An 11,771-nucleotide genomic window follows, 5' to 3' on the forward strand; every position below is an offset into this window, starting at 1 on the left:
CACTCTCATTTAAGTCATTTGGAGTGTTTCCAGTGACCTCAATTGGACTAGGATTGATCCATTAGCTACCCCTTTAGTTGTCAAAATTGTAGGTGAGCCAGTGCCAATGTTAAGCAAAAAGCAATTCTTTTCCTAAAATTAAGAAGCTGACACCAAGTCCCAACAACTTTTTATGGAGCTTCCTGGCTTTAGCGAGCCAGAGTCCAATATTATGTTGTCTATGTAACACTAGTTTTAATAAAATGATTACTTCTGTCAGGTTTCTCAAACAATGGACAAAAGTAGGATGTAGGCAAGCAATTCCATGCCCAAAATCCAAAGCACTGCACCTACCCTGATAACATCTGCCAACAATTCAGCAACTGAGATTTGACTTAATCCCTGAAAACACAGATTCAAGGAGGTCATTGAATCCAGTTTGCTGATGACAAGCAGTCCAGTCTTACGAAGGTTTTTGTCTCCTGAAAATAAAACCAGAAACATGTCAACTCTGCCATGCTGGGTCAGACCAATAGTTCATCTAAGCCAGTATCCTGTCTTCCAAAGAGGAGTCAGTGCCAGATGCTTCAGAAGGAATGAACAGAACAGGGCAATTATTAAGTGAATGATGTCATCTAGTCCCAGCTTCTAGCAGTCAGAGATTTAGGGATTTCTGGAGCATGGGGTTGTATCTCTGACCATCTTGATTAATAACCGTTGATGGACCTATCCTCCATGAACTAATCTAATTCTTTTATTAACCCAGTTATATTTTGGCCTTCACAACATCCCCTGGTAACAAGTTCTACAGGTTGACTGTGCATTGTGTGAAGTACTTCCTTATGTTTGTTTTAAATCTGCTGCCTATTAATTACATTGGGTGACCCCGGGTTCTTGTGTTAACATGGAGGTGTTATTTACTCCTTTATATCACTTTCTTCATACCATTAATGATTTTATAGACCTGTGTCACATCTCTCCTTAGTCATCTCTTTTCTAAACTAAACAGGCCCAGTCTTCTTAATCTCCCCTCATATGGAAACTGTTCCATTTCCCTGGTCATTTTTCTTGCATTCTCTGTACCTTTTCCAATTCTAATATATCTTTTTTTTACATGGGGCGACTAGAACTGCACACAGTATTTAAAGTGTGGGCATACAATGGATTTATATAGGGGCATTATGATATCATTAGTCTTCTTATCTATCCCTTTACTAATGGTTCCTAACATTGTTAGCTTTTCTGACTGCTGCTGCATATTGAGCAGGTGTTTTCAGAGAACTATCCACAGTGACGTCAAGATCTCTTTCTTGAGTGGCAATAGCTAAATTTAGACCCCATCATTTTGTATGTATAGCTGAAAGTGTTCCCCCCCCCCAAAATGTGCATTACTTTGCATTTATCAACATTGAATTTCATCTGCCATTTTCTTTCGCAATCACCCAGTTTAGTGAGATCCCTATGTAACCCTTTGCAGTCAGCTTTGGACTTCACTATCTTGAAGAATTTAGTATGGTCTGCAAACTTTCCTATCTCACTGTTCACCTCTTTTCCAGATCATTTGGGAATATATTGAACAGCACAAGTCTCAGTATAGATCCTTGGGGGACTCGCTATTTACTGCTTTCCATTGTGAAAACTTCCCATTTATTCCTACCCTTTGTTTCCCATTAAGCAGTTACTGATCCATGAGAGGACCTTCCATCCTGCCCCATGACTGCTTAGTTTGTTTAAGAGCTTGTGCTGAGGGACCTTGTCAAAGACTTTCTGAAAGACCAAGTACTCTATTATCCACTGGATCATGCTTGATGTCCACATGCTTGCTGACACCCTCAAAGAATTCAACTAGATTGGAGAGCATGATTTCCCTTTATAAAAGCCATGTTGACTTTTCCCCAACGTATCATGTGCATGTATGTGTCTGATAATTCTATTCTTTACTGTAGTTTCAACCTGTTTGCCTGGTACTGCAGGTAGGCTTGCCAGCCAGTAAGTGCAAGGATTGTCTCCGGAACTTTTTTCAAAAAATCAGCATTATAATAGCTACCCAATCACCTGGTACAGTGACTGATTTAAGCAATAGGCTACATACCATGGTTAGTGGTTCTGCAATTTCATATTGGAGTACTTTCAGAAATTTTGGTCTGGTCCTGGTGACTTATTACTGTTTCATTTATCAATTTGTTCCAAAATTTTCTCAACTGACACCTCAATCTGGGACAGTTCCTCAGATTTATCTTCCAAAAGGAATGGCTCAGATATAGGAATCGCCCTCAGATCCTCTGTAGTGAAGACCTATGCAAAGAATTCATTTAGTGTCTCCCTTGAGTGTTCCTTTAATGGGGTATACTTCCACTGTGAGCCTCTATTATGGTGTTTTTAAATAGTTTCCATGGAGCTTGCAGGCATTTCACACTTCTGACTGTTCCTTTTAATTTCTGTTTAACTAGCTTCCTCATTTTTGTATAGTTCACCTCTTTGAAGTTAAATGCTACTGTGGTGGGATTCTTTGGTATTTTCCCCCCTCCAAAGATGTTGAATTTAATTATGTTATGGTCTCTATTGCTGAGCGGTTCAGCTATATTCACCTCTCGGACCAGATCCTGTGCTCCATTTAGGATTAAATCAAGAATTGCCTCACCCCTAGTGGGTTCCTAGACTAGGTGCTCCAAGAAGCAGTTGTTAATGGTGCCTAGAAATTTTCTCTCTTCATCTCATCCTGAGGTGACATGGTCTCCGTCAATATGGGGATAGTTGAAATCCCCCATTATTATTTGGTTTTCTGTTTTTATAGCCACTCTAATCTCCCTGAGCATTTCACAATTACCATCATCCTCCTCTCAAGTGGTCAGTGGTATATTCTATTTCTAATTATTCATAGCGATTGTATGGTGTGGTTTGATTAATTTGAGATTTTTACTATATTTGACTATGCTTTCTTTCACATACATTTCCACTTCCCCACCAGTGTGACCTACTCTTATTGTTCCTATATATATCATTGTTCCACCAAGTTTCTGTGATGCCTATTATATCAATATCCTCATTTAATACCAGGCACTCAAGTTCACTGATCTTAGTATTAGACGTCTAGCATTTGTATACAAGCACTTATAAAATTTGTCAGTATTTAGTTGCCTGCCTTCCTGTGATGGAATTGAATGGGTCTGTTTGTTTGACTGTTTCTCTTCAATTCCTACCTGTACTTTATCAACTTCTATCCTTTCCTCTTTACTAAGATATAGTCTCCCTGTCAGGGATGTCTCTGCCTGAACCGGGTGCTCCTCTGCACCTCTTGGCTGGCTTTAAACCAGCCCTTAGTTTAAAACTCCCCTTGAGCCTTTTTAGTTTTATATGCCAACAATCTGGTTCAATTTTGGTTTAGGTGGAGCCCATCTTTCTGTGTAGGCTCCTCCTTTCCCAAAAGGTTTCCCAGTTCCTAAAAGAACAGTTACAGGTTTATTAACGCCATTGTCTCATCCACACAACGAAACCCTGAAATTCTGCCTATGTAACTAGCCCCGTGCATGGGACTAGAAGCATTTCAGAGAATGCTACCATGGAGGTCCTGGACTTTAATTTCTTACTTAGCTGCTTAAATTTGGCCTCCAAGACTTCTCTCCTACCTTCCCCTATGTCATTGGTACATACATGTACCACGACCACCAGCTCCTCCCCAGCACTCCACACAGATCTGTCTAGATGTCTCAAGTGGACCACAACCTTCATACCCAGCAAGCAATTCACCATGCAGTTCTCCCAGTCATCACAAGCCCAACTATCTATATTTCTAATAATCAAATCCCTCATTACCTGTCTTTTCCTAATAACTGGGGTTCCCTCCCCCAGAGGGATCACCGCAGTGCAAGAGAATACCAGCACATCATCCAGAAGAGGGTCTCAACTATCAGATCATTTCCATTCCAACTTGATATTCTCCTTCCTCCTCAACAGCACAGAGGTGGTCAGACGGGGGGTGGGATCCCTGTGTGTCCCAAAAGTCTCTTCTATGTAGCTCTCCGTCTCCCTTAGCTCCTCCAATTCAGCCACTCTGGTCTCAAGAGACCATACTCAGTCTCTGAGGGCTATGAATTGCTCGCTCTGAATGCGCACATACGCCACTGGCCTGCAATCATACGTGCTGCATTCAGTGGAATAAATTGGAAAGCCCCCATGCTGCTGCTGGACTTCTGCCTGCACTATTTTTATTCTTGCAGGGTTGTGTTTGTTCTGGGGGTGGTTTTTTTTTTTGGCGGGGGGGGGTGGGTTATTAGCCTAAGTTTAGAGTATGTCTGTTATGTGTGTTTGCCTCTCACACTCCCTCTCTAAACTCTCTCTCAAAACTCCCTTGTTCGCTAGCTCCTCTGGTCACTTAGGAACTGGCTTTTTAAACCACTGTTCCCTTGGAGTTAGCTTCACTCCATACAGCAGTTGTTCTCCAACGTATTTGATTACTACAGGCACGAGGAAGGGTGTGTGTGTTTTACTCCCCCCTCCTGCCACACAAGTGCATATAACAATAAAAAAAACCATGCAACTCTCACTAAATATTAAAAACAGTAGGATGGATTCAAACAGAGTCATTTAAGTATATAGTAATCACACCTCACCACCCTTACTTCTGCGCTGCTGCTGGCAGTGGTGCTGCCTTCAAAGCCAGGCAGCAGGAGAGCGGTGGCTGCTGGCCTGGCACCCAGCTGTGAAGGGCAGCACCACAGTCAGCAGCGCAGAAGTAAGGGCGGTGTGCTGAACAGCTTCCAGGGTCTAAGAGACTTATGTCTATGAAGCCCTGTCCCCCTCAAACCTCAAGAGCTATTCATTGCTGTGGGTAAAATGTGTGCAGTATGTTTTTTCCCCTAAAGCTTTGCACGCCCCCACAGAATACATTCCGTGCCCCCCCTAGGGGGCCCGCCGTTTGAGAACCTCTGCCTCAGAGAGGTTAGGAATCAAAGGACAGCAGACTAGAGCCTCATTACTGAGGCCTCAGCCTAGGCTAGCAGGCTGCTTGGCTCAGCACACAGCCCTCTGAACAGACCACATTATAAATTTCAAACAAGCAAGCACATGGCAAGCAAACTAACAGACAACAACTCATTGCACAGGTCATGGGGTTGCTCCTCCTTCACCTGGAGAATTCCCTCACAAAACTTCCGTTTGCGGCTCCTGTTCGCTAGCTCCCATGCATGAGACGTAGAAAAAAATCCTTCCCAGCATGACAGGAATGAAAGATGGTAGCTTCACTTTAAAGCACCAGATTGTCAGAAGCCAGCCTTGCTTTTTGTTTCTGTAATAACTTCAGGAACAATTTAGCCCATTTAGACATCTACATGGGCTTGAACTTAAAGTGCAATTCAGAAATTAGACATCTAAATTGCACCTGCAAATAACTGACTTGTCATATGTGACAGGTTTCCAATCGGTCCACTGAGCCCCTAGGGGGAGATGGAGAGCTATGGTCCCACAGGCAGGCCTGCAGCGCGCCCCTCAAGCCCCGGGGAGCGCCGGCACGAGCCTGCTACCCAAGGCAGGCTGGCCGGGGTAGGGGAACGCAGGCCCACCCACCTCCACTGTGTTCCAGCCCAGGGCCCTGACAGTGGCGGGAGGCGAAGGTCCCGCCGCTGGGTCAGCGGGGGGCCATCCGCGCCCCGCTGACCAAATACACCCACCCCACGGTGCAGTTCTACCCCTGGGCTGCTTCCTACCCGGTCTCTCAAGCGGGCCTCTCTGGTCCCTCCAGCTCATCCGGGTATTCAGCTGCTGGCAGCTCCCCCTCTGTGTTGGGTCCTCAGCGGCTGGCAGCCCTGGCCGCCACAGGCCTTCCTCCCAGTCAGGTTCCTCCTGGCCCAGGGCCTCCCCTGGGTCGGTAGCAGGGTCTGGAGGGAGCAGCCTGTGTCTGTCTCCCTCCCTGGTGCTCCTCTCTTGGGGAGAAGGGCCCCGCCCTTTGTACTTCCTGTCCCACCCCTTCCCTTCCGGGGATTGGCGTAAACTTGGTCTGGCCCCGCCCACTCAGGCTGAGAGGGTGGCTCTTTACCTTCTGATTCAGAGGGCAGCCACCCTGGCTCCCTACAGCGTATCTTCCCAGACTACTGAACAGCCATTGGAAAGGAATAGCAGATGTGTCCCATGTTCATTGCTAATATGGTAACGTAGGCTCTGGTACAGGGTTCCCTGACTGCAGTTCTTAGCAGGTCTGCAATTCTTTTAAGATGGGGTAGATCCTACGTATAGATCTGAACATATAGTACACTCCCTTCTTCATGCAGCAAGAGCCTTGGACCTAGAACTGATTGCTGCTTGTTTCATGGCACAGTGAAGGTCCTACGCTCAAGAAACCCTCATTGACACTGTTCGATGAACTAGCACTTGGGTTAGATTTACATTTGTATAGGTTCTTGTATGGGAGCATGTAAGACGACCCACCCACCTACAAACAATGTGGAACACGCCGCAGGGTGATAGTGTCTTTAGAAGAATGAGGACATTTACTGAGAAAACACAGCAGAGACCAGCCCCCACCAGACCATTCAGATCACTCCTGCTGCAATTCCATGATCACTCGCACAGCTGGCAGCGGGTCAAGGAGCAAACCACAGAGCCAGATGCTGCTGCCGGAGGAATACATTATGTAGCTTAGCATCTGGGTTCTCCATCTGACAAGTACGTGCTGTCTTTGGCCACCACACAAGGCTCTCCAGGTCGAGAAGGAAAGGAAACAGGACACAGCTGATATTAACAGGTGCCGTAAAGGGAAGGGAGTTCTGGTAATTTGAGAAGGGAGAAGGCTTTGCAGAGAAATTCTATGAACTCTTCCCTGTCCTCGGATATAGTAAAAGAGAAGGCACTAAGGAATATCAGTTTGTTCTGATTGCTAATTCTCATCCCAGGCATTCCAATCATTCATTCATGAAGCCCTCACTCCCCTGCTAGATGGGTGTAATTTCCATTTTAGAAATGTGGAAACTGCAGTACAGAGAGATCCCAAGGCTGATTTTCAGGGGTACTGAGCAACCACAACTCCAACAGGAGTAAATGGGAGCTGTGAATGCTCAGCCCCTCTGAAAATTAGGCTCTGAGTGACTTGCCAAAGGTCACATAAGTTAGTGTCAGATCTGGGGAATTGCTCCTGAGTTCTTTCCATTCCCCATCCCCCCCCACATTTGGGAGCTCTAGGTTTTCTTTCCCCTTTTCCTTTCCTTCCACCTTCAGAGAAGCCTCCTGCAGGAATTCTCCTCTTTATTTTCCCCCAGAGCAGCTGTGGGGCTTCCCCTTTATTTGCTCCTCAAGGAGGGCAAGGGAGCTTCTTAGTCTGTCCTCCCCCTATAGGGGTGGTCCCTCTCTCTCTGAAGTCCTGAGATGGGAGATAGGAGGGGGAAGACAGACCGCACACATATCACCTCCCCTCTTCTGTTCTTCCTCCTTGTTCAGTCACTGTGCTGGGAGGGCTAATGTTCCCATCTCATTAGGTCTGGCAGGACGAAGATCTCCTCAGCCACTCTCATTGCGCTGTTATTTGCTCCTTCTAGCATTGGGAGAGCGAAGAGCAGCCCAGAGAGGCTGGAGCCAGAAGTCAGCCAGCTCTGGCCCATTAGGCAGAAGAGTCCCCACTTTGTACTGAGAGGCTCCATTTTGTATAAAAAGCAAATAGTGTGCTGCTGCAGCAAGACAGCAAGGGCCCAGGATGTCAGTGAGTCTCAGTGCAAGCACGTGAACCCATGCTAGCACATCTGTTTGCAAGCATGGGACCTACCTGCAAAAGAATCACACCATTCCACCCACCAGTGAAATGGAGTTTGCTGTAGGATGGAATGTGGCAATCAATGTACTTGTGCCATCAAGCCCACACAACAAGTTAGGAGCATGAAGAGAAGAATTGAAATATTCAGTTAAAGCAACAGAGGAATTAAGGCAGATAGGATATAATTATTCAAATTAGAATTTGGCCGGGACATGTGGCAGACTCCCCTACGCTTACCAAAAGAGGCAGGGGAAATTGAACAGCTTCAACAGCTCATGACTTTGGTTTGACATTGCATCCAAAAAAACAGGGTCTCCCTTAATAGTTCAAGGAGCACCACATATTGAAACTATCGGTACCATTTCAAGCACAACTTAATTTTATTTTTGGTACCCGCCATCCAACTCCTCACCCTGCACAACTCTGCTTAGCAAGCCAGAGCTGAAGAGGTCACAGTGTGAGGTGGTTCAGTTGCAGACACATAGCTTCGTGCCACCAGTTAGTGTTAATACAGAACTGCAATTTGTTATTTGGTACCTGAAATGAAAGTTTGTCTTGCCAACAGTTAATGAGTAATAAACTCAGCGTTTAAAACATACAAGGATTTGTCATTTGTTTCCCTAGGACAATTACTATTAGAAATATAACATTATTCTCCTAAATATAGGAAAGTATCTCAGCGGTAAATGAGATCTTTTTCACTATTAGTCTTGGCCTGCTGAAATCTTTTGCATCCTGAAATTTAGAAAATATTGACAATTTTCTTTAGATACCTCCTCTTCCCATGCCGCAGTAGGAGCTGGGGTACCTCAGCATTACTGAAAATCTAATATTACTTTTTTAAGTTAACTATTTACTGCTCCTTTGTTGGTGGCAGGAGAGGTTGGAGGAGATGAGCAGGAATTTGGACTCGGGGCATGACTTGTATGTAAGGAGTAATTGCATGAGGTCCTGAGTTAAAGTGGAAAGTCTAACTAGGTGGTTTAGCTATTTTAAAAAGGCATCAAATTCTAATCTAAGACTGAAAGGTGCATATGTTTTCAAGTAGAGGATCCTTAATGTTCATTGCAGCTCAAAGCATCAGAGTTTAAAGAGGCAGAAAGCTCATCAGTGATTTCAGAAGGAGCTTTGTGAATACTCCAAAACAAGACATGCTCTTGATGTTGCAAAAGCCTCTCACAGATTATACGTAAAATAATGTTATTCATCCTGCCTGTCCAGGAGAAATAGGGACCTGTGTCCCCTGGAAGTAAATTCTGTCCAAAGTGGGGCTAAAATCCTCCACCCTTCCCTGTTGTCCATCAGTTCCAGTTCATCATCTGGACGGGCTGCAGTCGAGAGAGACAGAATTAATACTTAACTCTCCTTGGGGACTCTGAGCCCAGGAGCAAACGGGAGCATTTGTCAGACCTAGCCACTAAATGGTGCAAGGTCTGACAAATGGCAGCTACCACTAGCCCTTCAGGAGAGGCCAGTGTATAGCTTGGAGAGGAGAGACTTTAAAACAAATAAATAAATAATCCACCATTCATAACAATATGAAATAGCTATCAAATAGAAGCAGATTACTGGCAACATCTTACGGTATAAGTGTCTTGGAGTTAACAGTTTCCAATAAGAAAATCTCTCTTGAAAGCGAAAGAAGTGCTTTTCCCATCACTTACCTCCACATCTTGAAGTGAACCCCATGGCCAGCTCTGAAGGTTGTTTACTGGCATTTACAGCCTCCATAAACTACCAGAGACACTAAAACAGATGCAAACTCTTTCTGCCTGTGAACAAATAATCTTTTAATCTGCTGCTGAACTCTGCAGCAGAAGTCATTATAATTTTACCTCACAACTGCAGCTAGGCACAAGCTATTACTCGACTGTTTCAAGAGCTGGTGCTTAGAAAAACCTTCTGAATAATTTATCCTATTTTGTTTTCCTACTTAACCCTGAAAAAAGGCCACAGCATAAGCCTTTACTATTTGTTGAAAATGTGAACCCTTACCCAGGCATCAAGTTAGTATACAAACCAGTGCTTCCCAGTCTCATCTACCAGGTTACTGTGAACACAAACTGATTATATCGAGAATAGTACCAGCCTGATGGAGGTGAGTGATTTATTTCTAGTTAGGTACATGGTCACAGCATGTTAATTTTATGGCAGCCTTATTTGAGGGGAGTGGTAAAACAGCAGGACAAGCAAACAGCTTGTGTCTGTGAGGGAGAGTTAAATGCAAAGGCAATTAGCCCTCTTGTTCACCACATTTTAGCAATCCCTGGTCCTTTCACATTGGTTTACTTTTCTAGTTTACTAAGGCAAACTTAGAGCTCAGGAAGATTAGCAGTTTTCAGGAAACCACACTCCACAGTCTTGGGGTTAAATCAGAGGGTACTTAAGGCTCTTCTTTCAAGTAGCTTGCCTGTGCCTACACAAAGATAACAAAGAGGCAAATGCAGCCAGCTGCCCAGGTTTTCTTGTTGAGGCTGTCAGCCTACCAAGGTCTAAACATGGGACAAAGATCCAAAATAAGGGGGAGAGTGAAGAAGGAGGAAGATTGAAATGATGTTTACCAAAAGTATCTCCTCATGCTATACCCAAGAATCAATATTTCTCAGCTAAGGCATTTAAAACAAGTGGAATAATGCTAGAGCCCTGATTCTGCTCTCGCTTACATTAATGTGAATCAGGACTAACTCCATTAAGTCAATAGAGTTACACTGATGTATAACCTGTTTAAGGAAGAGCAGCATCAGATCCCTGGGCTACGTAATTTGGATCTAATGTTATGAATGGACATGAGGAAAGAATAGGAAACTGTTATGCTGGTTTATGTCTCGATCCACGTCAAGTGCTTTGAAGACGTAATCACTTGGTGTTGGGGCTAGTCTCACTAGGTGGGACATGCATTTTTCAGCTAAGACCTGGTCTACACACAGTTTTTATACCAGTTTAAATATTTGGGTTGGTGGTGTGATTTTACACTGAAATACTTAAAATCTGTGCAACCCTTGAGTGTGGACATGGTTTTACTAGTATAAAGATGCTCATAATTTGTACACTATACCAGAATAAGCACCAGCATAACTGAATCCACACAGAGTGTGTGTGTGTGTTAGGGTTGCCAACTTTCTAATTGCACAAAACCGAACACCCTTGCCCTGCCTCTGCCCCTTCTCTAAGGCCCCACCCCTACTCTGAGGCCCTGCCTGGCCCCAGCCCTGCTCTGCCCCATCACTTCTCTGAGGCCCTGCCCATGCTCACTCCATTCCCCCCCCCCCAATCGCTCGCTCTCCCTCACCCTTACTCACTCATTTTTACCAGGCTGGGGCAGGGCGTTGGGGTGCAGGCTCTGGGGTGGGCAGGGGATTTAAGGTTTGGAGTGCAGGAGGGGACTCTGGGCTGGGGGTGGAGCCGAGGGGTTCAAAGTGTCGGAGGGGGCTCCGGGCTGAGGCAGGGGTGCAGGAGGGAGTGCTGGGGTAGGGAGTTGGGGTGCAGGGTGTGTGTGTGTGGGCGGGCTCCGGGAGGGAGTTTGGGCATGGGAGGGGGCTCCAGGCTGGGGCAGGGTGTTGGGGTGCGGGGGCAGAGTGCAGGCTTTGGGCGGCGCTTACGTCAGATGGCTCCCTGGAAGTGACAGGCATGTCCCTTGGCCCCTAGGCATGGGGTGGCCTGGCGGTTCTGCACGGTGCACACTGCCGCCATGTGCAGGTGCCGCCCCCGCAGTTCCCATTGGCCATGGTTCCTTGCCAATTGGAGCTGCGGAGTTGGTGTACAGGGTGGGGGCACCATAGCTGCCCCTGCACTTCGCAGGCACAGGGACATGCCAGCCGCTTCCAGGATCCATGCGGAGTCAGGTAAGGAGCCTGCCAGCCTGGCCAACTGTACTTTTAACGTCCTGGTCAGCGGTGCTGCCTGGACCCACCAGCGTCCCTTTCCGACCAGACGTTTCAATCAAAAACCAGACACCTGGCAACCCGTGTGTGTACATACTGACTTTAACTATTTCACTATAAAATCACACCTCTAACCCAAATATTGAAATTGGTACAAAAACTCTGAAGACAAGGCC

The sequence above is a fragment of the Lepidochelys kempii genome, chromosome 6 (genome assembly GCF_965140265.1).
Source record: "Lepidochelys kempii isolate rLepKem1 chromosome 6, rLepKem1.hap2, whole genome shotgun sequence".
Taxonomy (NCBI): domain Eukaryota; kingdom Metazoa; phylum Chordata; order Testudines; family Cheloniidae; genus Lepidochelys; species Lepidochelys kempii.